We start from the raw sequence: 24,899 nt of genomic DNA, 5'->3' as shown, positions 1-24,899 counted from the left end.
TCTGTATATCAACGCAATTCGTATACCTTCTGCAGGAATCTCGCAGAATGGTAGCATTTGCTTACGCCTCTTCACATGGATAACGTGCATGCACACTGTAGCGAGGCTCGTAAACGAATGACATCGCCAAGCATGACATTATACTACAAAATGCATACAAACCAATGTTCAACCTATGCATTCAGAAAACCTCTGAGGCCAGTAGAATACTTGTCATAGGTTGTAGAACATCCCTTTCATTCAGTGTACTGCCATGTGTTAGATGCTGCTCGAGATAGCTCCGCTCCTTGCAGGAAGGTTTAAAAAATGAATGCCTTCTGTGAGGTTCGAACTCACGACCCCTGGTTTACGAGACCAGTGCTCTACCACTGAGCTAAGAAGGCGGCAGCTTAGCGTTTGTGAGCTATCCCCAAATTGGTACTTCATCATACTGAATCTTGCAGCCCTCGACCAGATATCGGATTTGGCACACAGCTGCTGCTGGGGGTGTCCACATTGCCGTTTTCCAAATCTCTTGAATGTTTCGACCTTGCGATCGACGACGAGCGTCGGCCCACCAAAAGTTTAAAAGTTTGCGGTCTGCACAATCCTGACCTAGTGCACAGCTTGTGGGACAGCGTGGCTCGACTGCGAAATGCGCCTTTCGGCTCCTCTCTCTGGCTACAGTATGCTGTTGTCCACAGTGGCACTGGCGTTGCCCATGGGGCTTCATGTAAGGCGACTGCACGTCGCTCGGCCAACAGCGGCCTACTGCAGACCGACACTTAAGAGACACCAAATACAAATCGACATCGAGAGACAGGCCCTGTCATATGGCACTCGCGACGTATATGCTGAAATTGAATGTAAAGAATGCGTCTTTTGTAGTGGGCGTCCCTCTACTGCAGTGTCACACATGACGAATAAAAAGGAAAACAGTAGAACGTCTGTGTAGGGCCATGTTTTTACCTACAGTGTCACTTGGCTGAATGTGTATAAGGCTCTGTGGCATCACTCAAACGCAGCCAAATTGTCACACTAGCTGTGTATCTCTAACAAAGTTGACGTATGTCCTCACCTCGGTGCCGGTTAAAACGATTTCGCCCCCGGGTGGGCTCGAACCACCAACCTTTCGGTTAACAGCCGAACGCGCTAGCCGATTGCGCCACGGAGGCCTTGACTTTGGCTCCCTTGTGCTCTGTATATCAACGCAATTCGTATACCTTCTGCAGGAATCTCGCAGAATGGTAGCATTTGCTTACGCCTCTTCACATGGATAACGTGCATGCACACTGTAGCGAGGCTCGTAAACGAATGACATCGCCAAGCATGACATTATACTACAAAATGCATACAAACCAATGTTCAACCTATGCATTCAGAAAACCTCTGAGGCCAGTAGAATACTTGTCATAGGTTGTAGAACATCCCTTTCATTCAGTGTACTGCCATGTGTTAGATGCTGCTCGAGATAGCTCCGCTCCTTGCAGGAAGGTTTAAAAAATGAATGCCTTCTGTGAGGTTCGAACTCACGACCCCTGGTTTACGAGACCAGTGCTCTACCACTGAGCTAAGAAGGCGGCAGCTTAGCGTTTGTGAGCTATCCCCAAATTGGTACTTCATCATACTGAATCTTGCAGCCCTCGACCAGATATCGGATTTGGCACACAGCTGCTGCTGGGGGTGTCCACATTGCCGTTTTCCAAATCTCTTGAATGTTTCGCCCTTGCGATCGACGACGAGCGTCGGCCCACCAAAAGTTTGCGGTCTGCACAATCCTGACCTAGTGCACAGCTTGTGGGACAGCGTGGCTCGACTGCGAAATGCGCCTTTCGGCTCCTCTCTCTGGCTACAGTATGCTGTTGTCCACAGTGGCACTGGCGTTGCCCATGGGGCTTCATGTAAGGCGACTGCACGTCGCTCGGCCAACAGCGGCCTACTGCAGACCGACACTTAAGAGACACCAAATACAAATCGACATCGAGAGACAGGCCCTGTCATATGGCACTCGCGACGTATATGCTGAAATTGAATGTAAAGAATGCGTCTTTTGTAGTGGGCGTCCCTCTACTGCAGTGTCACACATGACGAATAAAAAGGAAAACAGTAGAACGTCTGTGTAGGGCCATGTTTTTACCTACAGTGTCACTTGGCTGAATGTGTATAAGGCTCTGTGGCATCACTCAAACGCAGCCAAATTGTCACACTAGCTGTGTATCTCTAACAAAGTTGACGTATGTCCTCACCTCGGTGCCGGTTAAAACGATTTCGCCCCCGGGTGGGCTCGAACCACCAACCTTTCGGTTAACAGCCGAACGCGCTAGCCGATTGCGCCACGGAGGCCTTGACTTTGGCTCCCTTGTGCTCTGTATATCAACGCAATTCGTATACCTTCTGCAGGAATCTCGCAGAATGGTAGCATTTGCTTACGCCTCTTCACATGGATAACGTGCATGCACACTGTAGCGAGGCTCGTAAACGAATGACATCGCCAAGCATGACATTATACTACAAAATGCATACAAACCAATGTTCAACCTATGCATTCAGAAAACCTCTGAGGCCAGTAGAATACTTGTCATAGGTTGTAGAACATCCCTTTCATTCAGTGTACTGCCATGTGTTAGATGCTGCTCGAGATAGCTCCGCTCCTTGCAGGAAGGTTTAAAAAATGAATGCCTTCTGTGAGGTTCGAACTCACGACCCCTGGTTTACGAGACCAGTGCTCTACCACTGAGCTAAGAAGGCGGCAGCTTAGCGTTTGTGAGCTATCCCCAAATTGGTACTTCATCATACTGAATCTTGCAGCCCTCGACCAGATATCGGATTTGGCACACAGCTGCTGCTGGGGGTGTCCACATTGCCGTTTTCCAAATCTCTTGAATGTTTCGACCTTGCGATCGACGACGAGCGTCGGCCCACCAAAAGTTTAAAAGTTTGCGGTCTGCACAATCCTGACCTAGTGCACAGCTTGTGGGACAGCGTGGCTCGACTGCGAAATGCGCCTTTCGGCTCCTCTCTCTGGCTACAGTATGCTGTTGTCCACAGTGGCACTGGCGTTGCCCATGGGGCTTCATGTAAGGCGACTGCACGTCGCTCGGCCAACAGCGGCCTACTGCAGACCGACACTTAAGAGACACCAAATACAAATCGACATCGAGAGACAGGCCCTGTCATATGGCACTCGCGACGTATATGCTGAAATTGAATGTAAAGAATGCGTCTTTTGTAGTGGGCGTCCCTCTACTGCAGTGTCACACATGACGAATAAAAAGGAAAACAGTAGAACGTCTGTGTAGGGCCATGTTTTTACCTACAGTGTCACTTGGCTGAATGTGTATAAGGCTCTGTGGCATCACTCAAACGCAGCCAAATTGTCACACTAGCTGTGTATCTCTAACAAAGTTGACGTATGTCCTCACCTCGGTGCCGGTTAAAACGATTTCGCCCCCGGGTGGGCTCGAACCACCAACCTTTCGGTTAACAGCCGAACGCGCTAGCCGATTGCGCCACGGAGGCCTTGACTTTGGCTCCCTTGTGCTCTGTATATCAACGCAATTCGTATACCTTCTGCAGGAATCTCGCAGAATGGTAGCATTTGCTTACGCCTCTTCACATGGATAACGTGCATGCACACTGTAGCGAGGCTCGTAAACGAATGACATCGCCAAGCATGACATTATACTACAAAATGCATACAAACCAATGTTCAACCTATGCATTCAGAAAACCTCTGAGGCCAGTAGAATACTTGTCATAGGTTGTAGAACATCCCTTTCATTCAGTGTACTGCCATGTGTTAGATGCTGCTCGAGATAGCTCCGCTCCTTGCAGGAAGGTTTAAAAAATGAATGCCTTCTGTGAGGTTCGAACTCACAACCCCTGGTTTACGAGACCAGTGCTCTACCACTGAGCTAAGAAGGCGGCAGCTTAGCGTTTGTGAGCTATCCCCAAATTGGTACTTCATCATACTGAATCTTGCAGCCCTCGACCAGATATCGGATTTGGCACACAGCTGCTGCTGGGGGTGTCCACATTGCCGTTTTCCAAATCTCTTGAATGTTTCGACCTTGCGATCGACGACGAGCGTCGGCCCACCAAAAGTTTAAAAGTTTGCGGTCTGCACAATCCTGACCTAGTGCACAGCTTGTGGGACAGCGTGGCTCGACTGCGAAATGCGCCTTTCGGCTCCTCTCTCTGGCTACAGTATGCTGTTGTCCACAGTGGCACTGGCGTTGCCCATGGGGCTTCATGTAAGGCGACTGCACGTCGCTCGGCCAACAGCGGCCTACTGCAGACCGACACTTAAGAGACACCAAATACAAATCGACATCGAGAGACAGGCCCTGTCATATGGCACTCGCGACGTATATGCTGAAATTGAATGTAAAGAATGCGTCTTTTGTAGTGGGCGTCCCTCTACTGCAGTGTCACACATGACGAATAAAAAGGAAAACAGTAGAACGTCTGTGTAGGGCCATGTTTTTACCTACAGTGTCACTTGGCTGAATGTGTATAAGGCTCTGTGGCATCACTCAAACGCAGCCAAATTGTCACACTAGCTGTGTATCTCTAACAAAGTTGACGTATGTCCTCACCTCGGTGCCGGTTAAAACGATTTCGCCCCCGGGTGGGCTCGAACCACCAACCTTTCGGTTAACAGCCGAACGCGCTAGCCGATTGCGCCACGGAGGCCTTGACTTTGGCTCCCTTGTGCTCTGTATATCAACGCAATTCGTATACCTTCTGCAGGAATCTCGCAGAATGGTAGCATTTGCTTACGCCTCTTCACATGGATAACGTGCATGCACACTGTAGCGAGGCTCGTAAACGAATGACATCGCCAAGCATGACATTATACTACAAAATGCATACAAACCAATGTTCAACCTATGCATTCAGAAAACCTCTGAGGCCAGTAGAATACTTGTCATAGGTTGTAGAACATCCCTTTCATTCAGTGTACTGCCATGTGTTAGATGCTGCTCGAGATAGCTCCGCTCCTTGCAGGAAGGTTTAAAAAATGAATGCCTTCTGTGAGGTTCGAACTCACGACCCCTGGTTTACGAGACCAGTGCTCTACCACTGAGCTAAGAAGGCGGCAGCTTAGCGTTTGTGAGCTATCCCCAAATTGGTACTTCATCATACTGAATCTTGCAGCCCTCGACCAGATATCGGATTTGGCACACAGCTGCTGCTGGGGGTGTCCACATTGCCGTTTTCCAAATCTCTTGAATGTTTCGACCTTGCGATCGACGACGAGCGTCGGCCCACCAAAAGTTTAAAAGTTTGCGGTCTGCACAATCCTGACCTAGTGCACAGCTTGTGGGACAGCGTGGCTCGACTGCGAAATGCGCCTTTCGGCTCCTCTCTCTGGCTACAGTATGCTGTTGTCCACAGTGGCACTGGCGTTGCCCATGGGGCTTCATGTAAGGCGACTGCACGTCGCTCGGCCAACAGCGGCCTACTGCAGACCGACACTTAAGAGACACCAAATACAAATCGACATCGAGAGACAGGCCCTGTCATATGGCACTCGCGACGTATATGCTGAAATTGAATGTAAAGAATGCGTCTTTTGTAGTGGGCGTCCCTCTACTGCAGTGTCACACATGACGAATAAAAAGGAAAACAGTAGAACGTCTGTGTAGGGCCATGTTTTTACCTACAGTGTCACTTGGCTGAATGTGTATAAGGCTCTGTGGCATCACTCAAACGCAGCCAAATTGTCACACTAGCTGTGTATCTCTAACAAAGTTGACGTATGTCCTCACCTCGGTGCCGGTTAAAACGATTTCGCCCCCGGGTGGGCTCGAACCACCAACCTTTCGGTTAACAGCCGAACGCGCTAGCCGATTGCGCCACGGAGGCCTTGACTTTGGCTCCCTTGTGCTCTGTATATCAACGCAATTCGTATACCTTCTGCAGGAATCTCGCAGAATGGTAGCATTTGCTTACGCCTCTTCACATGGATAACGTGCATGCACACTGTAGCGAGGCTCGTAAACGAATGACATCGCCAAGCATGACATTATACTACAAAATGCATACAAACCAATGTTCAACCTATGCATTCAGAAAACCTCTGAGGCCAGTAGAATACTTGTCATAGGTTGTAGAACATCCCTTTCATTCAGTGTACTGCCATGTGTTAGATGCTGCTCGAGATAGCTCCGCTCCTTGCAGGAAGGTTTAAAAAATGAATGCCTTCTGTGAGGTTCGAACTCACGACCCCTGGTTTACGAGACCAGTGCTCTACCACTGAGCTAAGAAGGCGGCAGCTTAGCGTTTGTGAGCTATCCCCAAATTGGTACTTCATCATACTGAATCTTGCAGCCCTCGACCAGATATCGGATTTGGCACACAGCTGCTGCTGGGGGTGTCCACATTGCCGTTTTCCAAATCTCTTGAATGTTTCGACCTTGCGATCGACGACGAGCGTCGGCCCACCAAAAGTTTAAAAGTTTGCGGTCTGCACAATCCTGACCTAGTGCACAGCTTGTGGGACAGCGTGGCTCGACTGCGAAATGCGCCTTTCGGCTCCTCTCTCTGGCTACAGTATGCTGTTGTCCACAGTGGCACTGGCGTTGCCCATGGGGCTTCATGTAAGGCGACTGCACGTCGCTCGGCCAACAGCGGCCTACTGCAGACCGACACTTAAGAGACACCAAATACAAATCGACATCGAGAGACAGGCCCTGTCATATGGCACTCGCGACGTATATGCTGAAATTGAATGTAAAGAATGCGTCTTTTGTAGTGGGCGTCCCTCTACTGCAGTGTCACACATGACGAATAAAAAGGAAAACAGTAGAACGTCTGTGTAGGGCCATGTTTTTACCTACAGTGTCACTTGGCTGAATGTGTATAAGGCTCTGTGGCATCACTCAAACGCAGCCAAATTGTCACACTAGCTGTGTATCTCTAACAAAGTTGACGTATGTCCTCACCTCGGTGCCGGTTAAAACGATTTCGCCCCCGGGTGGGCTCGAACCACCAACCTTTCGGTTAACAGCCGAACGCGCTAGCCGATTGCGCCACGGAGGCCTTGACTTTGGCTCCCTTGTGCTCTGTATATCAACGCAATTCGTATACCTTCTGCAGGAATCTCGCAGAATGGTAGCATTTGCTTACGCCTCTTCACATGGATAACGTGCATGCACACTGTAGCGAGGCTCGTAAACGAATGACATCGCCAAGCATGACATTATACTACAAAATGCATACAAACCAATGTTCAACCTATGCATTCAGAAAACCTCTGAGGCCAGTAGAATACTTGTCATAGGTTGTAGAACATCCCTTTCATTCAGTGTACTGCCATGTGTTAGATGCTGCTCGAGATAGCTCCGCTCCTTGCAGGAAGGTTTAAAAAATGAATGCCTTCTGTGAGGTTCGAACTCACGACCCCTGGTTTACGAGACCAGTGCTCTACCACTGAGCTAAGAAGGCGGCAGCTTAGCGTTTGTGAGCTATCCCCAAATTGGTACTTCATCATACTGAATCTTGCAGCCCTCGACCAGATATCGGATTTGGCACACAGCTGCTGCTGGGGGTGTCCACATTGCCGTTTTCCAAATCTCTTGAATGTTTCGCCCTTGCGATCGACGACGAGCGTCGGCCCACCAAAAGTTTGCGGTCTGCACAATCCTGACCTAGTGCACAGCTTGTGGGACAGCGTGGCTCGACTGCGAAATGCGCCTTTCGGCTCCTCTCTCTGGCTACAGTATGCTGTTGTCCACAGTGGCACTGGCGTTGCCCATGGGGCTTCATGTAAGGCGACTGCACGTCGCTCGGCCAACAGCGGCCTACTGCAGACCGACACTTAAGAGACACCAAATACAAATCGACATCGAGAGACAGGCCCTGTCATATGGCACTCGCGACGTATATGCTGAAATTGAATGTAAAGAATGCGTCTTTTGTAGTGGGCGTCCCTCTACTGCAGTGTCACACATGACGAATAAAAAGGAAAACAGTAGAACGTCTGTGTAGGGCCATGTTTTTACCTACAGTGTCACTTGGCTGAATGTGTATAAGGCTCTGTGGCATCACTCAAACGCAGCCAAATTGTCACACTAGCTGTGTATCTCTAACAAAGTTGACGTATGTCCTCACCTCGGTGCCGGTTAAAACGATTTCGCCCCCGGGTGGGCTCGAACCACCAACCTTTCGGTTAACAGCCGAACGCGCTAGCCGATTGCGCCACGGAGGCCTTGACTTTGGCTCCCTTGTGCTCTGTATATCAACGCAATTCGTATACCTTCTGCAGGAATCTCGCAGAATGGTAGCATTTGCTTACGCCTCTTCACATGGATAACGTGCATGCACACTGTAGCGAGGCTCGTAAACGAATGACATCGCCAAGCATGACATTATACTACAAAATGCATACAAACCAATGTTCAACCTATGCATTCAGAAAACCTCTGAGGCCAGTAGAATACTTGTCATAGGTTGTAGAACATCCCTTTCATTCAGTGTACTGCCATGTGTTAGATGCTGCTCGAGATAGCTCCGCTCCTTGCAGGAAGGTTTAAAAAATGAATGCCTTCTGTGAGGTTCGAACTCACGACCCCTGGTTTACGAGACCAGTGCTCTACCACTGAGCTAAGAAGGCGGCAGTTTAGCGTTTGTGAGCTATCCCCAAATTGGTACTTCATCATACTGAATCTTGCAGCCCTCGACCAGATATCGGATTTGGCACACAGCTGCTGCTGGGGGTGTCCACATTGCCGTTTTCCAAATCTCTTGAATGTTTCGCCCTTGCGATCGACGACGAGCGTCGGCCCACCAAAAGTTTGCGGTCTGCACAATCCTGACCTAGTGCACAGCTTGTGGGACAGCGTGGCTCGACTGCGAAATGCGCCTTTCGGCTCCTCTCTCTGGCTACAGTATGCTGTTGTCCACAGTGGCACTGGCGTTGCCCATGGGGCTTCATGTAAGGCGACTGCACGTCGCTCGGCCAACAGCGGCCTACTGCAGACCGACACTTAAGAGACACCAAATACAAATCGACATCGAGAGACAGGCCCTGTCATATGGCACTCGCGACGTATATGCTGAAATTGAATGTAAAGAATGCGTCTTTTGTAGTGGGCGTCCCTCTACTGCAGTGTCACACATGACGAATAAAAAGGAAAACAGTAGAACGTCTGTGTAGGGCCATGTTTTTACCTACAGTGTCACTTGGCTGAATGTGTATAAGGCTCTGTGGCATCACTCAAACGCAGCCAAATTGTCACACTAGCTGTGTATCTCTAACAAAGTTGACGTATGTCCTCACCTCGGTGCCGGTTAAAACGATTTCGCCCCCGGGTGGGCTCGAACCACCAACCTTTCGGTTAACAGCCGAACGCGCTAGCCGATTGCGCCACGGAGGCCTTGACTTTGGCTCCCTTGTGCTCTGTATATCAACGCAATTCGTATACCTTCTGCAGGAATCTCGCAGAATGGTAGCATTTGCTTACGCCTCTTCACATGGATAACGTGCATGCACACTGTAGCGAGGCTCGTAAACGAATGACATCGCCAAGCATGACATTATACTACAAAATGCATACAAACCAATGTTCAACCTATGCATTCAGAAAACCTCTGAGGCCAGTAGAATACTTGTCATAGGTTGTAGAACATCCCTTTCATTCAGTGTACTGCCATGTGTTAGATGCTGCTCGAGATAGCTCCGCTCCTTGCAGGAAGGTTTAAAAAATGAATGCCTTCTGTGAGGTTCGAACTCACGACCCCTGGTTTACGAGACCAGTGCTCTACCACTGAGCTAAGAAGGCGGCAGCTTAGCGTTTGTGAGCTATCCCCAAATTGGTACTTCATCATACTGAATCTTGCAGCCCTCGACCAGATATCGGATTTGGCACACAGCTGCTGCTGGGGGTGTCCACATTGCCGTTTTCCAAATCTCTTGAATGTTTCGCCCTTGCGATCGACGACGAGCGTCGGCCCACCAAAAGTTTAAAAGTTTGCGGTCTGCACAATCCTGACCTAGTGCACAGCTTGTGGGACAGCGTGGCTCGACTGCGAAATGCGCCTTTCGGCTCCTCTCTCTGGCTACAGTATGCTGTTGTCCACAGTGGCACTGGCGTTGCCCATGGGGCTTCATGTAAGGCGACTGCACGTCGCTCGGCCAACAGCGGCCTACTGCAGACCGACACTTAAGAGACACCAAATACAAATCGACATCGAGAGACAGGCCCTGTCATATGGCACTCGCGACGTATATGCTGAAATTGAATGTAAAGAATGCGTCTTTTGTAGTGGGCGTCCCTCTACTGCAGTGTCACACATGACGAATAAAAAGGAAAACAGTAGAACGTCTGTGTAGGGCCATGTTTTTACCTACAGTGTCACTTGGCTGAATGTGTATAAGGCTCTGTGGCATCACTCAAACGCAGCCAAATTGTCACACTAGCTGTGTATCTCTAACAAAGTTGACGTATGTCCTCACCTCGGTGCCGGTTAAAACGATTTCGCCCCCGGGTGGGCTCGAACCACCAACCTTTCGGTTAACAGCCGAACGCGCTAGCCGATTGCGCCACGGAGGCCTTGACTGTGGCTCCCTTGTGCTCTGTATATCAACGCAATTCGTATACCTTCTGCAGGAATCTCGCAGAATGGTAGCATTTGCTTACGCCTCTTCACATGGATAACGTGCATGCACACTGTAGCGAGGCTCGTAAACGAATGACATCGCCAAGCATGACATTATACTACAAAATGCATACAAACCAATGTTCAACCTATGCATTCAGAAAACCTCTGAGGCCAGTAGAATACTTGTCATAGGTTGTAGAACATCCCTTTCATTCAGTGTACTGCCATGTGTTAGATGCTGCTCGAGATAGCTCCGCTCCTTGCAGGAAGGTTTAAAAAATGAATGCCTTCTGTGAGGTTCGAACTCACGACCCCTGGTTTACGAGACCAGTGCTCTACCACTGAGCTAAGAAGGCGGCAGCTTAGCGTTTGTGAGCTATCCCCAAATTGGTACTTCATCATACTGAATCTTGCAGCCCTCGACCAGATATCGGATTTGGCACACAGCTGCTGCTGGGGGTGTCCACATTGCCGTTTTCCAAATCTCTTGAATGTTTCGACCTTGCGATCGACGACGAGCGTCGGCCCACCAAAAGTTTAAAAGTTTGCGGTCTGCACAATCCTGACCTAGTGCACAGCTTGTGGGACAGCGTGGCTCGACTGCGAAATGCGCCTTTCGGCTCCTCTCTCTGGCTACAGTATGCTGTTGTCCACAGTGGCACTGGCGTTGCCCATGGGGCTTCATGTAAGGCGACTGCACGTCGCTCGGCCAACAGCGGCCTACTGCAGACCGACACTTAAGAGACACCAAATACAAATCGACATCGAGAGACAGGCCCTGTCATATGGCACTCGCGACGTATATGCTGAAATTGAATGTAAAGAATGCGTCTTTTGTAGTGGGCGTCCCTCTACTGCAGTGTCACACATGACGAATAAAAAGGAAAACAGTAGAACGTCTGTGTAGGGCCATGTTTTTACCTACAGTGTCACTTGGCTGAATGTGTATAAGGCTCTGTGGCATCACTCAAACGCAGCCAAATTGTCACACTAGCTGTGTATCTCTAACAAAGTTGACGTATGTCCTCACCTCGGTGCCGGTTAAAACGATTTCGCCCCCGGGTGGGCTCGAACCACCAACCTTTCGGTTAACAGCCGAACGCGCTAGCCGATTGCGCCACGGAGGCCTTGACTTTGGCTCCCTTGTGCTCTGTATATCAACGCAATTCGTATACCTTCTGCAGGAATCTCGCAGAATGGTAGCATTTGCTTACGCCTCTTCACATGGATAACGTGCATGCACACTGTAGCGAGGCTCGTAAACGAATGACATCGCCAAGCATGACATTATACTACAAAATGCATACAAACCAATGTTCAACCTATGCATTCAGAAAACCTCTGAGGCCAGTAGAATACTTGTCATAGGTTGTAGAACATCCCTTTCATTCAGTGTACTGCCATGTGTTAGATGCTGCTCGAGATAGCTCCGCTCCTTGCAGGAAGGTTTAAAAAATGAATGCCTTCTGTGAGGTTCGAACTCACGACCCCTGGTTTACGAGACCAGTGCTCTACCACTGAGCTAAGAAGGCGGCAGCTTAGCGTTTGTGAGCTATCCCCAAATTGGTACTTCATCATACTGAATCTTGCAGCCCTCGACCAGATATCGGATTTGGCACACAGCTGCTGCTGGGGGTGTCCACATTGCCGTTTTCCAAATCTCTTGAATGTTTCGCCCTTGCGATCGACGACGAGCGTCGGCCCACCAAAAGTTTAAAAGTTTGCGGTCTGCACAATCCTGACCTAGTGCACAGCTTGTGGGACAGCGTGGCTCGACTGCGAAATGCGCCTTTCGGCTCCTCTCTCTGGCTACAGTATGCTGTTGTCCACAGTGGCACTGGCGTTGCCCATGGGGCTTCATGTAAGGCGACTGCACGTCGCTCGGCCAACAGCGGCCTACTGCAGACCGACACTTAAGAGACACCAAATACAAATCGACATCGAGAGACAGGCCCTGTCATATGGCACTCGCGACGTATATGCTGAAATTGAATGTAAAGAATGCGTCTTTTGTAGTGGGCGTCCCTCTACTGCAGTGTCACACATGACGAATAAAAAGGAAAACAGTAGAACGTCTGTGTAGGGCCATGTTTTTACCTACAGTGTCACTTGGCTGAATGTGTATAAGGCTCTGTGGCATCACTCAAACGCAGCCAAATTGTCACACTAGCTGTGTATCTCTAACAAAGTTGACGTATGTCCTCACCTCGGTGCCGGTTAAAACGATTTCGCCCCCGGGTGGGCTCGAACCACCAACCTTTCGGTTAACAGCCGAACGCGCTAGCCGATTGCGCCACGGAGGCCTTGACTTTGGCTCCCTTGTGCTCTGTATATCAACGCAATTCGTATACCTTCTGCAGGAATCTCGCAGAATGGTAGCATTTGCTTACGCCTCTTCACATGGATAACGTGCATGCACACTGTAGCGAGGCTCGTAAACGAATGACATCGCCAAGCATGACATTATACTACAAAATGCATACAAACCAATGTTCAACCTATGCATTCAGAAAACCTCTGAGGCCAGTAGAATACTTGTCATAGGTTGTAGAACATCCCTTTCATTCAGTGTACTGCCATGTGTTAGATGCTGCTCGAGATAGCTCCGCTCCTTGCAGGAAGGTTTAAAAAATGAATGCCTTCTGTGAGGTTCGAACTCACGACCCCTGGTTTACGAGACCAGTGCTCTACCACTGAGCTAAGAAGGCGGCAGCTTAGCGTTTGTGAGCTATCCCCAAATTGGTACTTCATCATACTGAATCTTGCAGCCCTCGACCAGATATCGGATTTGGCACACAGCTGCTGCTGGGGGTGTCCACATTGCCGTTTTCCAAATCTCTTGAATGTTTCGACCTTGCGATCGACGACGAGCGTCGGCCCACCAAAAGTTTAAAAGTTTGCGGTCTGCACAATCCTGACCTAGTGCACAGCTTGTGGGACAGCGTGGCTCGACTGCGAAATGCGCCTTTCGGCTCCTCTCTCTGGCTACAGTATGCTGTTGTCCACAGTGGCACTGGCGTTGCCCATGGGGCTTCATGTAAAGCGACTGCACGTCGCTCGGCCAACAGCGGCCTACTGCAGACCGACACTTAAGAGACACCAAATACAAATCGACATCGAGAGACAGGCCCTGTCATATGGCACTCGCGACGTATATGCTGAAATTGAATGTAAAGAATGCGTCTTTTGTAGTGGGCGTCCCTCTACTGCAGTGTCACACATGACGAATAAAAAGGAAAACAGTAGAACGTCTGTGTAGGGCCATGTTTTTACCTACAGTGTCACTTGGCTGAATGTGTATAAGGCTCTGTGGCATCACTCAAACGCAGCCAAATTGTCACACTAGCTGTGTATCTCTAACAAAGTTGACGTATGTCCTCACCTCGGTGCCGGTTAAAACGATTTCGCCCCCGGGTGGGCTCGAACCACCAACCTTTCGGTTAACAGCCGAACGCGCTAGCCGATTGCGCCACGGAGGCCTTGACTTTGGCTCCCTTGTGCTCTGTATATCAACGCAATTCGTATACCTTCTGCAGGAATCTCGCAGAATGGTAGCATTTGCTTACGCCTCTTCACATGGATAACGTGCATGCACACTGTAGCGAGGCTCGTAAACGAATGACATCGCCAAGCATGACATTATACTACAAAATGCATACAAACCAATGTTCAACCTATGCATTCAGAAAACCTCTGAGGCCAGTAGAATACTTGTCATAGGTTGTAGAACATCCCTTTCATTCAGTGTACTGCCATGTGTTAGATGCTGCTCGAGATAGCTCCGCTCCTTGCAGGAAGGTTTAAAAAATGAATGCCTTCTGTGAGGTTCGAACTCACGACCCCTGGTTTACGAGACCAGTGCTCTACCACTGAGCTAAGAAGGCGGCAGCTTAGCGTTTGTGAGCTATCCCCAAATTGGTACTTCATCATACTGAATCTTGCAGCCCTCGACCAGATATCGGATTTGGCACACAGCTGCTGCTGGGGGTGTCCACATTGCCGTTTTCCAAATCTCTTGAATGTTTCGCCCTTGCGATCGACGACGAGCGTCGGCCCACCAAAAGTTTGCGGTCTGCACAATCCTGACCTAGTGCACAGCTTGTGGGACAGCGTGGCTCGACTGCGAAATGCGCCTTTCGGCTCCTCTCTCTGGCTACAGTATGCTGTTGTCCACAGTGGCACTGGCGTTGCCCATGGGGCTTCATGTAAGGCGACTGCACGTCGCTCGGCCAACAGCGGCCTACTGCAGACCGACACTTAAGAGACACCAAATACAAATCGACATCGAGAGACAGGCCCTGTCATATGGCACTCGCGACGTATATGCTGAAATTGAATGTAAAGAATGCGTCTTTTGTAGTGGGCGTCCCTCTACTGCAGTGTCACACATGACGAATAAAAAGGAAAACAGTAGAACGTCTGTGTAGGGCCATGTTTTTACCTACAGTGTCACTTGGCTGAATGTGTATAAGGCTCTGTGGCATCACTCAAACGCAGCCAAATTGTCACACTAGCTGTGTATCTCTAACAAAGTTGACGTATGTCCTCACCTCGGTGCCGGTTAAAACGATTTCGCCCCCGGGTGGGCTCGAACCACCAACCTTTCGGTTAACAGCCGAACGCGCTAGCCGATTGCGCCACGGAGGCCTTGACTTTGGCTCCCTTGTGCTCTGTATATCAACGCAATTCGTATACCTTCTGCAGGAATCTCGCAGAATGGTAGCATTTGCTTACGCCTCTTCACATGGATAACGTGCATGCACACTGTAGCGAGGCTCGTAAACGAATGACATCGCCAAGCATGACATTATACTACAAAATGCATACAAACCAATGTTCAACCTATGCATTCAGAAAACCTCTGAGGCCAGTAGAATACTTGTCATAGGTTGTAGAACATCCCTTTCATTCAGTGTACTGCCATGTGTTAGATGCTGCTCGAGATAGCTCCGCTCCTTGCAGGAAGGTTTAAAAAATGAATGCCTTCTGTGAGGTTCGAACTCACGACCCCTGGTTTACGAGACCAGTGCTCTACCACTGAGCTAAGAAGGCGGCAGCTTAGCGTTTGTGAGCTATCCCCAAATTGGTACTTCATCATACTGAATCTTGCAGCCCTCGACCAGATATCGGATTTGGCACACAGCTGCTGCTGGGGGTGTCCACATTGCCGTTTTCCAAATCTCTTGAATGTTTCGACCTTGCGATCGACGACGAGCGTCGGCCCACCAAAAGTTTAAAAGTTTGCGGTCTGCACAATCCTGACCTAGTGCACAGCTTGTGGGACAGCGTGGCTCGACTGCGAAATGCGCCTTTCGGCTCCTCTCTCTGGCTACAGTATGCTGTTGTCCACAGTGGCACTGGCGTTGCCCATGGGGCTTCATGTAAGGCGACTGCACGTCGCTCGGCCAACAGCGGCCTACTGCAGACCGACACTTAAGAGACACCAAATACAAATCGACATCGAGAGACAGGCCCTGTCATATGGCACTCGCGACGTATATGCTGAAATTGAATGTAAAGAATGCGTCTTTTGTAGTGGGCGTCCCTCTACTGCAGTGTCACACATGACGAATAAAAAGGAAAACAGTAGAACGTCTGTGTAGGGCCATGTTTTTACCTACAGTGTCACTTGGCTGAATGTGTATAAGGCTCTGTGGCATCACTCAAACGCAGCCAAATTGTCACACTAGCTGTGTATCTCTAACAAAGTTGACGTATGTCCTCACCTCGGTGCCGGTTAAAACGATTTCGCCCCCGGGTGGGCTCGAACCACCAACCTTTCGGTTAACAGCCGAACGCGCTAGCCGATTGCGCCACGGAGGCCTTGACTTTGGCTCCCTTGTGCTCTGTATATCAACGCAATTCGTATACCTTCTGCAGGAATCTCGCAGAATGGTAGCATTTGCTTACGCCTCTTCACATGGATAACGTGCATGCACACTGTAGCGAGGCTCGTAAACGAATGACATCGCCAAGCATGACATTATACTACAAAATGCATACAAACCAATGTTCAACCTATGCATTCAGAAAACCTCTGAGGCCAGTAGAATACTTGTCATAGGTTGTAGAACATCCCTTTCATTCAGTGTACTGCCATGTGTTAGATGCTGCTCGAGATAGCTCCGCTCCTTGCAGGAAGGTTTAAAAAATGAATGCCTTCTGTGAGGTTCGAACTCACGACCCCTGGTTTACGAGACCAGTGCTCTACCACTGAGCTAAGAAGGCGGCAGCTTAGCGTTTGTGAGCTATCCCCAAATTGGTACTTCATCATACTGAATCTTGCAGCCCTCGACCAGATATCGGATTTGGCACACAGCTGCTGCTGGGGGTGTCCACATTGCCGTTTTCCAAATCTCTTGAATGTTTCGCCCTTGCGATCGACGACGAGCGTCGGCCCACCAAAAGTTTGCGGTCTGCACAATCCTGACCTAGTGCACAGCTTGTGGGACAGCGTGGCTCGACTGCGAAATGCGCCTTTCGGCTCCTCTCTCTGGCTACAGTATGCTGTTGTCCACAGTGGCACTGGCGTTGCCCATGGGGCTTCATGTAAGGCGACTGCACGTCGCTCGGCCAACAGCGGCCTACTGCAGACCGACACTTAAGAGACACCAAATACAAATCGACATCGAGAGACAGGCCCTGTCATATGGCACTCGCGACGTATATGCTGAAATTGAATGTAAAGAATGCGTCTTTTGTAGTGGGCGTCCCTCTACTGCAGTGTCACACATGACGAATAAAAAGGAAAACAGTAGAACGTCTGTGTAGGGCCATGTTTTTACCTACAGTGTCACTTGGCTGAATGTGTATAAGGCTCTGTGGCATCACTCAAACGCAGCCAAATTGTCACACTAGCTGTGTATCTCTAACAAAGTTGACGTATGTCCTCACCTCGGTGCCGGTTAAAACGATTTCGCCCCCGGGTGGGCTCGAACCACCAACCTTTCGGTTAACAGCCGAACGCGCTAGCCGATTGCGCCACGGAGGCCTTGACTTTGGCTCCCTTGTGCTCTGTATATCAACGCAATTCGTATACCTTCTGCAGGAATCTCGCAGAATGGTAGCATTTGCTTACGCCTCTTCACATGGATAACGTGCATGCACACTGTAGCGAGGCTCGTAAACGAATGACATCGCCAAGCATGACATTATACTACAAAATGCATACAAACCAATGTTCAACCTATGCATTCAGAAAACCTCTGAGGCCAGTAGAATACTTGTCATAGGTTGTAGAACATCCCTTTCATTCAGTGTACTGCCATGTGTTAGATGCTGCTCGAGATAGCTCCGCTCCTTGCAGGAAGGTTTAAAAAATGAATGCCTTCTGTGAGGTTCGAACTCACGACCCCTGGTTTACGAGACCAGTGCTCTACCACTGAGCTAAGAAGGCGGCAGCTTAGCGTTTGTGAGCTATCCCCAAATTGGTACTTCATCATACTGAATCTTGCAGCCCTCGACCAGATATCGGATTTGGCACACAGCTGCTGCTGGGGGTGTCCACATTGCCGTTTTCCAAATCTCTTGAATGTTTCGACCTTGCGATCGACGACGAGCGTCGGCCCACCAAAAGTTTAAAAGTTTGCGGTCTGCACAATCCTGACCTAGTGCACAGCTTGTGGGACAGCGTGGCTCGACTGCGAAATGCGCCTTTCGGCTCCTCTCTCTGGCTACAGTATGCTGTTGTCCACAGTGGCACTGGCGTTGCCCATGGGGCTTCATGTAAGGCGACTGCACGTCGCTCGGCCAACAGCGGCCTACTGCAGACCGACACTTAAGAGACACCAAATACAAATCGACATCGAGAGACAGGCCCTGTCATATGGCACTCGCGACGTATATGCTGAAATTGAATGTAAAGAATGCGTCTTTTGTAGTGGGCGTCCCTCTACTGCAGTGTCACACATGACGAATAAAAAGGAAAACAGTAGAACGTCTGTGTAGGGCCATGTTTTTACCTACAGTGTCACTTGGCTGAATGTGTATAAGGCTCTGTGGCATCACTCAAACGCAGCCAAATTGTCACACTAGCTGTGTATCTCTAACAAAGTTGACGTATGTCCTCACCTCGGTGCCGGTTAAAACGATTTCGCCCCCGGGTGGGCTCGAACCACCAACCTTTCGGTTAACAGCCGAACGCGCTAGCCGATTGCGCCACGGAGGCCTTGACTTTGGCTCCCTTGTGCTCTGTATATCAACGCAATTCGTATACCTTCTGCAGGAATCTCGCAGAATGGTAGCATTTGCTTACGCCTCTTCACATGGATAACGTGCATGCACACTGTAGCGAGGCTCGTAAACGAATGACATCGCCAAGCATGACATTATACTACAAAATGCATACAAACCAATGTTCAACCTATGCATTCAGAAAACCTCTGAGGCCAGTAGAATACTTGTCATAGGTTGTAGAACATCCCTTTCATTCAGTGTACTGCCATGTGTTAGATGCTGCTCGAGATAGCTCCGCTCCTTGCAGGAAGGTTTAAAAAATGAATGCCTTCTGTGAGGTTCGAACTCACGACCCCTGGTTTACGAGACCAGTGCTCTACCACTGAGCTAAGAAGGCGGCAGCTTAGCGTTTGTGAGCTATCCCCAAATTGGTACTTCATCATACTGAATCTTGCAGCCCTCGACCAGATATCGGATTTGGCACACAGCTGCTGCTGGGGGTGTCCACATTGCCGTTTTCCAAATCTCTTGAATGTTTCGACCTTGCGATCGACGACGAGCGTCGGCCCACCAAAAGTTTAAAAGTTTGCGGTCTGCACAATCCTGACCTAGTGCACAGCTTGTGGGACAGCGTGGCTCGACTGCGAAATGCGCCTTTCGGCTCCTCTCTCTGGCTACAGTATGCTGTTGTCCACAGTGGCACTGGCGTTGCCCATGGGGCTTCATGTAAGGCGACTGCACGTCGCTCGGCCAACAGCGGCCTACTGCAGACCGACACTTAAGAGACACCAAATACAAATCGACATCGAGAGACAGGCCCTGTCATATGGCACTCGCGACGTATATGCTGAAATTGAATGTAAAGAATGCGTCTTTTGTAGTGGGCGTCCCTCTACTGCAGTGTCACACATGACGAATAAAAAGGAAAACAGTAGAACGTCTGTGTAGGGCCATGTTTTTACCTACAGTGTCACTTGGCTGAATGTGTATAAGGCTCTGTGGCATCACTCAAACGCAGCCAAATTGTCACACTAGCTGTGTATCTCTAACAAAGTTGACGTATGTCCTCACCTCGGTGCCGGTTAAAACGATTTCGCCCCCGGGTGGGCTCGAACCACCAACCTTTCGGTTAACAGCCGAACGCGCTAGCCGATTGCGCCACGGAGGCCTTGACTTTGGCTCCCTTGTGCTCTGTATATCAACGCAATTCGTATACCTTCTGCAGGAATCTCGCAGAATGGTAGCATTTGCTTACGCCTCTTCACATGGATAACGTGCATGCACACTGTAGCGAGGCTCGTAAACGAATGACATCGCCAAGCATGACATTATACTACAAAATGCATACAAACCAATGTTCAACCTATGCATTCAGAAAACCTCTGAGGCCAGTAGAATACTTGTCATAGGTTGTAGAACATCCCTTTCATTCAGTGTACTGCCATGTGTTAGATGCTGCTCGAGATAGCTCCGCTCCTTGCAGGAAGGTTTAAAAAATGAATGCCTTCTGTGAGGTTCGAACTCACGACCCCTGGTTTACGAGACCAGTGCTCTACCACTGAGCTAAGAAGGCGGCAGCTTAGCGTTTGTGAGCTATCCCCAAATTGGTACTTCATCATACTGAATCTTGCAGCCCTCGACCAGATATCGGATTTGGCACACAGCTGCTGCTGGGGGTGTCCACATTGCCGTTTTCCAAATCTCTTGAATGTTTCGACCTTGCGATCGACGACGAGCGTCGGCCCACCAAAAGTTTAAAAGTTTGCGGTCTGCACAATCCTGACCTAGTGCACAGCTTGTGGGACAGCGTGGCTCGACTGCGAAATGCGCCTTTCGGCTCCTCTCTCTGGCTACAGTATGCTGTTGTCCACAGTGGCACTGGCGTTGCCCATGGGGCTTCATGTAAGGCGACTGCACGTCGCTCGGCCAACAGCGGCCTACTGCAGACCGACACTTAAGAGACACCAAATACAAATCGACATCGAGAGACAGGCCCTGTCATATGGCACTCGCGACGTATATGCTGAAATTGAATGTAAAGAATGCGTCTTTTGTAGTGGGCGTCCCTCTACTGCAGTGTCACACATGACGAATAAAAAGGAAAACAGTAGAACGTCTGTGTAGGGCCATGTTTTTACCTACAGTGTCACTTGGCTGAATGTGTATAAGGCTCTGTGGCATCACTCAAACGCAGCCAAATTGTCACACTAGCTGTGTATCTCTAACAAAGTTGACGTATGTCCTCACCTCGGTGCCGGTTAAAACGATTTCGCCCCCGGGTGGGCTCGAACCACCAACCTTTCGGTTAACAGCCGAACGCGCTAGCCGATTGCGCCACGGAGGCCTTGACTTTGGCTCCCTTGTGCTCTGTATATCAACGCAATTCGTATACCTTCTGCAGGAATCTCGCAGAATGGTAGCATTTGCTTACGCCTCTTCACATGGATAACGTGCATGCACACTGTAGCGAGGCTCGTAAACGAATGACATCGCCAAGCATGACATTATACTACAAAATGCATACAAACCAATGTTCAACCTATGCATTCAGAAAACCTCTGAGGCCAGTAGAATACTTGTCATAGGTTGTAGAACATCCCTTTCATTCAGTGTACTGCCATGTGTTAGATGCTGCTCGAGATAGCTCCGCTCCTTGCAGGAAGGTTTAAAAAATGAATGCCTTCTGTGAGGTTCGAACTCACGACCCCTGGTTTACGAGACCAGTGCTCTACCACTGAGCTAAGAAGGCGGCAGCTTAGCGTTTGTGAGCTATCCCCAAATTGGTACTTCATCATACTGAATCTTGCAGCCCTCGACCAGATATCGGATTTGGCACACAGCTGCTGCTGGGGGTGTCCACATTGCCGTTTTCCAAATCTCTTGAATGTTTCGACCTTGCGATCGACGACGAGCGTCGGCCCACCAAAAGTTTAAAAGTTTGCGGTCTGCACAATCCTGACCTAGTGCACAGCTTGTGGGACAGCGTGGCTCGACTGCGAAATGCGCCTTTCGGCTCCTCTCTCTGGCTACAGTATGCTGTTGTCCACAGTGGCACTGGCGTTGCCCATGGGGCTTCATGTAAGGCGACTGCACGTCGCTCGGCCAACAGCGGCCTACTGCAGACCGACACTTAAGAGACACCAAATACAAATCGACATCGAGAGACAGGCCCTGTCATATGGCACTCGCGACGTATATGCTGAAATTGAATGTAAAGAATGCGTCTTTTGTAGTGGGCGTCCCTCTACTGCAGTGTCACACATGACGAATAAAAAGGAAAACAGTAGAACGTCTGTGTAGGGCCATGTTTTTACCTACAGTGTCACTTGGCTGAATGTGTATAAGGCTCTGTGGCATCACTCAAACGCAGCCAAATTGTCACACTAGCTGTGTATCTCTAACAAAGTTGACGTATGTCCTCACCTCGGTGCCGGTTAAAACGATTTCGCCCCCGGGTGGGCTCGAACCACCAACCTTTCGGTTAACAGCCGAACGCGCTAGCCGATTGCGCCACGGAGGCCTTGACTTTGGCTCCCTTGTGCTCTGTATATCAACGCAATTCGTATACCTTCTGCAGGAATCTCGCAGAATGGTAGCATTTGCTTACGCCTCTTCACATGGATAACGTGCATGCACACTGTAGCGAGGCTCGTAAACGAATGACATCGCCAAGCATGACATTATACTACAAAATGCATACAAACCAATGTTCAACCTATGCATTCAGAAAACCTCTGAGGCCAGTAGAATACTTGTCATAGGTTGTAGAACATCCCTTTCATTCAGTGTACTGCCATGTGTTAGATGCTGCTCGAGATAGCTCCGCTCCTTGCAGGAAGGTTTAAAAAATGAATGCCTTCTGTGAGGTTCGAACTCACGACCCCTGGTTTACGAGACCAGTGCTCTACCACTGAGCTAAGAAGGCGGCAGCTTAGCGTTTGTGAGCTATCCCCAAATTGGTACTTCATCATACTGAATCTTGCAGCCCTCGACCAGATATCGGATTTGGCACACAGCTGCTGCTGGGGGTGTCCACATTGCCGTTTTCCAAATCTCTTGAATGTTTCGACCTTGCGATCGACGACGAGCGTCGGCCCACCAAAAGTTTAAAAGTTTGCGGTCTGCACAATCCTGACCTAGTGCACAGCTTGTGGGACAGCGTGGCTCGACTGCGAAATGCGCCTTTCGGCTCCTCTCTCTGGCTACAGTATGCTGTTGTCCACAGTGGCACTGGCGTTGCCCATGGGGCTTCATGTAAGGCGACTGCACGTCGCTCGGCCAACAGCGGCCTACTGCAGACCGACACTTAAGAGACACCAAATACAAATCGACATCGAGAGACAGGCCCTGTCATATGGCACTCGCGACGTATATGCTGAAATTGAATGTAAAGAATGCGTCTTTTGTAGTGGGCGTCCCTCTACTGCAGTGTCACACATGACGAATAAAAAGGAAAACAGTAGAACGTCTGTGTAGGGCCATGTTTTTACCTACAGTGTCACTTGGCTGAATGTGTATAAGGCTCTGTGGCATCACTCAAACGCAGCCAAATTGTCACACTAGCTGTGTATCTCTAACAAAGTTGACGTATGTCCTCACCTCGGTGCCGGTTAAAACGATTTCGCCCCCGGGTGGGCTCGAACCACCAACCTTTCGGTTAACAGCCGAACGCGCTAGCCGATTGCGCCACGGAGGCCTTGACTTTGGCTCCCTTGTGCTCTGTATATCAACGCAATTCGTATACCTTCTGCAGGAATCTCGCAGAATGGTAGCATTTGCTTACGCCTCTTCACATGGATAACGTGCATGCACACTGTAGCGAGGCTCGTAAACGAATGACATCGCCAAGCATGACATTATACTACAAAATGCATACAAACCAATGTTCAACCTATGCATTCAGAAAACCTCTGAGGCCAGTAGAATACTTGTCATAGGTTGTAGAACATCCCTTTCATTCAGTGTACTGCCATGTGTTAGATGCTGCTCGAGATAGCTCCGCTCCTTGCAGGAAGGTTTAAAAAATGAATGCCTTCTGTGAGGTTCGAACTCACGACCCCTGGTTTACGAGACCAGTGCTCTACCACTGAGCTAAGATGGCGGCAGCTTAGCGTTTGTGAGCTATCCCCAAATTGGTACTCTCATCATACTGAATCTTGCAGCCCTCGACACAGATATCGGATTTGGCACACAGCTGCTGCTTGGGGGTGTCCACATTGCCGTTTTCCAAATCTCTTGAATGTTTCGCCCTTGCGATCGACGACGAGCGTCGGCCCACCAAAAGTTTGCGGTCTGCACAATCCTGACCTAGTGCACAGCTTGTGGGACAGCGTGGCTCGACTGCGAAATGCGCCTTTCGGCTCCTCTCTCTGGCTACAGTATGCTGTTGTCCACAGTGGCACTGGCGTTGCCCATGGGGCTTCATGTAAGGCGACTGCACGTCGCTCGGCCAACAGCGGCCTACTGCAAGACCGACACCTTAAGAGACACCAAATACAAATCGACATCGAGAGACAGGCCCTGTCATATGGCACTCGCGACGTATATGCTGAAATTGAATGTAAAGAATGCGTCTTTTGTAGTGGGCGTCCCTCTACTGCAGTGTCACACATGACGAATAAAAAGGAAAACAGTAGAACGTCTGTGTAGGGCCATGTTTTTACCTACAGTGTCACTTGGCTGAATGTGTATAAGGCTCTGTGGCATCACTCAAACGCAGCCAAATTGTCACACTAGCTGTGTATCTCTAACAAAGTTGACGTATGTCCTCACCTCGGTGCCGGTTAAAACGATTTCGCCCCCGGGTGGGCTCGAACCACCAACCTTTCGGTTAACAGCCGAACGCGCTAGCCGATTGCGCCACGGAGGCCTTGACTTTGGCTCCCTTGTGCTCTGTATATCAACGCAATTCGTATACCTTCTGCAGGAATCTCGCAGAATGGTAGCATTTGCTTACGCCTCTTCACAATGGATAACGTGCATGCACCACTGTAGCGAGGCTCGTAAACGAATGACATCGCCAAGCATGACATTATACTACAAAATGCATACAAAACCAATGTTCAACCTATGCATTCAGAAAACCTCTGAGGCCAGTAGAATACTTGTCATAGGTTGTAGAACATCCCTTTCATTCA

The 24,899-nt window shown here is 49.6% G+C and overlaps 42 non-coding genes across 42 annotated transcripts; all 42 read right to left on the bottom strand.

The window, feature by feature from the left end:
* Positions 1 to 311: 311 nt before the first annotated feature.
* Positions 312 to 383, bottom strand: Trnat-cgu (transfer RNA threonine (anticodon CGU)). The gene has a single exon. It is a non-coding gene; the product is annotated as a tRNA-Thr (tRNA).
* A 697-nt stretch (positions 384 to 1,080) lies between these two features.
* On the bottom strand, positions 1,081 to 1,154 carry Trnan-guu (transfer RNA asparagine (anticodon GUU)). The gene has a single exon. It is a non-coding gene; the product is annotated as a tRNA-Asn (tRNA).
* A 333-nt stretch (positions 1,155 to 1,487) lies between these two features.
* Positions 1,488 to 1,559, bottom strand: Trnat-cgu (transfer RNA threonine (anticodon CGU)). Its single transcript has one exon. It is a non-coding gene; the product is annotated as a tRNA-Thr (tRNA).
* A 689-nt stretch (positions 1,560 to 2,248) lies between these two features.
* On the bottom strand, positions 2,249 to 2,322 carry Trnan-guu (transfer RNA asparagine (anticodon GUU)). Its single transcript has one exon. It is a non-coding gene; the product is annotated as a tRNA-Asn (tRNA).
* A 333-nt stretch (positions 2,323 to 2,655) lies between these two features.
* Trnat-cgu (transfer RNA threonine (anticodon CGU)) lies at positions 2,656 to 2,727 on the bottom strand. The gene has a single exon. It is a non-coding gene; the product is annotated as a tRNA-Thr (tRNA).
* Positions 2,728 to 3,424: 697 nt separating this feature from the next.
* Positions 3,425 to 3,498, bottom strand: Trnan-guu (transfer RNA asparagine (anticodon GUU)). The gene has a single exon. It is a non-coding gene; the product is annotated as a tRNA-Asn (tRNA).
* A 333-nt stretch (positions 3,499 to 3,831) lies between these two features.
* Positions 3,832 to 3,903, bottom strand: Trnat-cgu (transfer RNA threonine (anticodon CGU)). The gene has a single exon. It is a non-coding gene; the product is annotated as a tRNA-Thr (tRNA).
* A 697-nt stretch (positions 3,904 to 4,600) lies between these two features.
* Trnan-guu (transfer RNA asparagine (anticodon GUU)) lies at positions 4,601 to 4,674 on the bottom strand. The gene has a single exon. It is a non-coding gene; the product is annotated as a tRNA-Asn (tRNA).
* Positions 4,675 to 5,007: 333 nt separating this feature from the next.
* Trnat-cgu (transfer RNA threonine (anticodon CGU)) lies at positions 5,008 to 5,079 on the bottom strand. Its single transcript has one exon. It is a non-coding gene; the product is annotated as a tRNA-Thr (tRNA).
* Positions 5,080 to 5,776: 697 nt separating this feature from the next.
* On the bottom strand, positions 5,777 to 5,850 carry Trnan-guu (transfer RNA asparagine (anticodon GUU)). The gene has a single exon. It is a non-coding gene; the product is annotated as a tRNA-Asn (tRNA).
* A 333-nt stretch (positions 5,851 to 6,183) lies between these two features.
* On the bottom strand, positions 6,184 to 6,255 carry Trnat-cgu (transfer RNA threonine (anticodon CGU)). Its single transcript has one exon. It is a non-coding gene; the product is annotated as a tRNA-Thr (tRNA).
* A 697-nt stretch (positions 6,256 to 6,952) lies between these two features.
* Trnan-guu (transfer RNA asparagine (anticodon GUU)) lies at positions 6,953 to 7,026 on the bottom strand. Its single transcript has one exon. It is a non-coding gene; the product is annotated as a tRNA-Asn (tRNA).
* A 333-nt stretch (positions 7,027 to 7,359) lies between these two features.
* On the bottom strand, positions 7,360 to 7,431 carry Trnat-cgu (transfer RNA threonine (anticodon CGU)). Its single transcript has one exon. It is a non-coding gene; the product is annotated as a tRNA-Thr (tRNA).
* Positions 7,432 to 8,120: 689 nt separating this feature from the next.
* On the bottom strand, positions 8,121 to 8,194 carry Trnan-guu (transfer RNA asparagine (anticodon GUU)). The gene has a single exon. It is a non-coding gene; the product is annotated as a tRNA-Asn (tRNA).
* A 333-nt stretch (positions 8,195 to 8,527) lies between these two features.
* On the bottom strand, positions 8,528 to 8,599 carry Trnat-cgu (transfer RNA threonine (anticodon CGU)). Its single transcript has one exon. It is a non-coding gene; the product is annotated as a tRNA-Thr (tRNA).
* A 689-nt stretch (positions 8,600 to 9,288) lies between these two features.
* Trnan-guu (transfer RNA asparagine (anticodon GUU)) lies at positions 9,289 to 9,362 on the bottom strand. The gene has a single exon. It is a non-coding gene; the product is annotated as a tRNA-Asn (tRNA).
* Positions 9,363 to 9,695: 333 nt separating this feature from the next.
* Positions 9,696 to 9,767, bottom strand: Trnat-cgu (transfer RNA threonine (anticodon CGU)). Its single transcript has one exon. It is a non-coding gene; the product is annotated as a tRNA-Thr (tRNA).
* A 697-nt stretch (positions 9,768 to 10,464) lies between these two features.
* Trnan-guu (transfer RNA asparagine (anticodon GUU)) lies at positions 10,465 to 10,538 on the bottom strand. Its single transcript has one exon. It is a non-coding gene; the product is annotated as a tRNA-Asn (tRNA).
* Positions 10,539 to 10,871: 333 nt separating this feature from the next.
* Trnat-cgu (transfer RNA threonine (anticodon CGU)) lies at positions 10,872 to 10,943 on the bottom strand. The gene has a single exon. It is a non-coding gene; the product is annotated as a tRNA-Thr (tRNA).
* A 697-nt stretch (positions 10,944 to 11,640) lies between these two features.
* Positions 11,641 to 11,714, bottom strand: Trnan-guu (transfer RNA asparagine (anticodon GUU)). Its single transcript has one exon. It is a non-coding gene; the product is annotated as a tRNA-Asn (tRNA).
* A 333-nt stretch (positions 11,715 to 12,047) lies between these two features.
* Trnat-cgu (transfer RNA threonine (anticodon CGU)) lies at positions 12,048 to 12,119 on the bottom strand. The gene has a single exon. It is a non-coding gene; the product is annotated as a tRNA-Thr (tRNA).
* Positions 12,120 to 12,816: 697 nt separating this feature from the next.
* Positions 12,817 to 12,890, bottom strand: Trnan-guu (transfer RNA asparagine (anticodon GUU)). Its single transcript has one exon. It is a non-coding gene; the product is annotated as a tRNA-Asn (tRNA).
* Positions 12,891 to 13,223: 333 nt separating this feature from the next.
* Positions 13,224 to 13,295, bottom strand: Trnat-cgu (transfer RNA threonine (anticodon CGU)). The gene has a single exon. It is a non-coding gene; the product is annotated as a tRNA-Thr (tRNA).
* Positions 13,296 to 13,992: 697 nt separating this feature from the next.
* Positions 13,993 to 14,066, bottom strand: Trnan-guu (transfer RNA asparagine (anticodon GUU)). The gene has a single exon. It is a non-coding gene; the product is annotated as a tRNA-Asn (tRNA).
* Positions 14,067 to 14,399: 333 nt separating this feature from the next.
* Trnat-cgu (transfer RNA threonine (anticodon CGU)) lies at positions 14,400 to 14,471 on the bottom strand. The gene has a single exon. It is a non-coding gene; the product is annotated as a tRNA-Thr (tRNA).
* Positions 14,472 to 15,160: 689 nt separating this feature from the next.
* Positions 15,161 to 15,234, bottom strand: Trnan-guu (transfer RNA asparagine (anticodon GUU)). Its single transcript has one exon. It is a non-coding gene; the product is annotated as a tRNA-Asn (tRNA).
* Positions 15,235 to 15,567: 333 nt separating this feature from the next.
* Trnat-cgu (transfer RNA threonine (anticodon CGU)) lies at positions 15,568 to 15,639 on the bottom strand. Its single transcript has one exon. It is a non-coding gene; the product is annotated as a tRNA-Thr (tRNA).
* Positions 15,640 to 16,336: 697 nt separating this feature from the next.
* Positions 16,337 to 16,410, bottom strand: Trnan-guu (transfer RNA asparagine (anticodon GUU)). Its single transcript has one exon. It is a non-coding gene; the product is annotated as a tRNA-Asn (tRNA).
* A 333-nt stretch (positions 16,411 to 16,743) lies between these two features.
* Trnat-cgu (transfer RNA threonine (anticodon CGU)) lies at positions 16,744 to 16,815 on the bottom strand. The gene has a single exon. It is a non-coding gene; the product is annotated as a tRNA-Thr (tRNA).
* Positions 16,816 to 17,504: 689 nt separating this feature from the next.
* Trnan-guu (transfer RNA asparagine (anticodon GUU)) lies at positions 17,505 to 17,578 on the bottom strand. Its single transcript has one exon. It is a non-coding gene; the product is annotated as a tRNA-Asn (tRNA).
* Positions 17,579 to 17,911: 333 nt separating this feature from the next.
* Positions 17,912 to 17,983, bottom strand: Trnat-cgu (transfer RNA threonine (anticodon CGU)). Its single transcript has one exon. It is a non-coding gene; the product is annotated as a tRNA-Thr (tRNA).
* Positions 17,984 to 18,680: 697 nt separating this feature from the next.
* On the bottom strand, positions 18,681 to 18,754 carry Trnan-guu (transfer RNA asparagine (anticodon GUU)). The gene has a single exon. It is a non-coding gene; the product is annotated as a tRNA-Asn (tRNA).
* Positions 18,755 to 19,087: 333 nt separating this feature from the next.
* Positions 19,088 to 19,159, bottom strand: Trnat-cgu (transfer RNA threonine (anticodon CGU)). The gene has a single exon. It is a non-coding gene; the product is annotated as a tRNA-Thr (tRNA).
* Positions 19,160 to 19,856: 697 nt separating this feature from the next.
* Trnan-guu (transfer RNA asparagine (anticodon GUU)) lies at positions 19,857 to 19,930 on the bottom strand. The gene has a single exon. It is a non-coding gene; the product is annotated as a tRNA-Asn (tRNA).
* A 333-nt stretch (positions 19,931 to 20,263) lies between these two features.
* Trnat-cgu (transfer RNA threonine (anticodon CGU)) lies at positions 20,264 to 20,335 on the bottom strand. The gene has a single exon. It is a non-coding gene; the product is annotated as a tRNA-Thr (tRNA).
* A 697-nt stretch (positions 20,336 to 21,032) lies between these two features.
* Trnan-guu (transfer RNA asparagine (anticodon GUU)) lies at positions 21,033 to 21,106 on the bottom strand. The gene has a single exon. It is a non-coding gene; the product is annotated as a tRNA-Asn (tRNA).
* Positions 21,107 to 21,439: 333 nt separating this feature from the next.
* Positions 21,440 to 21,511, bottom strand: Trnat-cgu (transfer RNA threonine (anticodon CGU)). Its single transcript has one exon. It is a non-coding gene; the product is annotated as a tRNA-Thr (tRNA).
* Positions 21,512 to 22,208: 697 nt separating this feature from the next.
* On the bottom strand, positions 22,209 to 22,282 carry Trnan-guu (transfer RNA asparagine (anticodon GUU)). Its single transcript has one exon. It is a non-coding gene; the product is annotated as a tRNA-Asn (tRNA).
* Positions 22,283 to 22,615: 333 nt separating this feature from the next.
* Positions 22,616 to 22,687, bottom strand: Trnat-cgu (transfer RNA threonine (anticodon CGU)). The gene has a single exon. It is a non-coding gene; the product is annotated as a tRNA-Thr (tRNA).
* A 697-nt stretch (positions 22,688 to 23,384) lies between these two features.
* On the bottom strand, positions 23,385 to 23,458 carry Trnan-guu (transfer RNA asparagine (anticodon GUU)). Its single transcript has one exon. It is a non-coding gene; the product is annotated as a tRNA-Asn (tRNA).
* A 333-nt stretch (positions 23,459 to 23,791) lies between these two features.
* Trnat-cgu (transfer RNA threonine (anticodon CGU)) lies at positions 23,792 to 23,863 on the bottom strand. Its single transcript has one exon. It is a non-coding gene; the product is annotated as a tRNA-Thr (tRNA).
* A 694-nt stretch (positions 23,864 to 24,557) lies between these two features.
* Positions 24,558 to 24,631, bottom strand: Trnan-guu (transfer RNA asparagine (anticodon GUU)). Its single transcript has one exon. It is a non-coding gene; the product is annotated as a tRNA-Asn (tRNA).
* Between the last annotated feature and the right edge of the window lie 268 nt (positions 24,632 to 24,899).

Source organism: Schistocerca serialis, chromosome 6 (assembly GCF_023864345.2).
Source record: "Schistocerca serialis cubense isolate TAMUIC-IGC-003099 chromosome 6, iqSchSeri2.2, whole genome shotgun sequence".
Taxonomy (NCBI): Eukaryota; Metazoa; Arthropoda; class Insecta; order Orthoptera; family Acrididae; genus Schistocerca; species Schistocerca serialis.
This window is presented reverse-complemented; position numbering and strand designations above follow the sequence as displayed.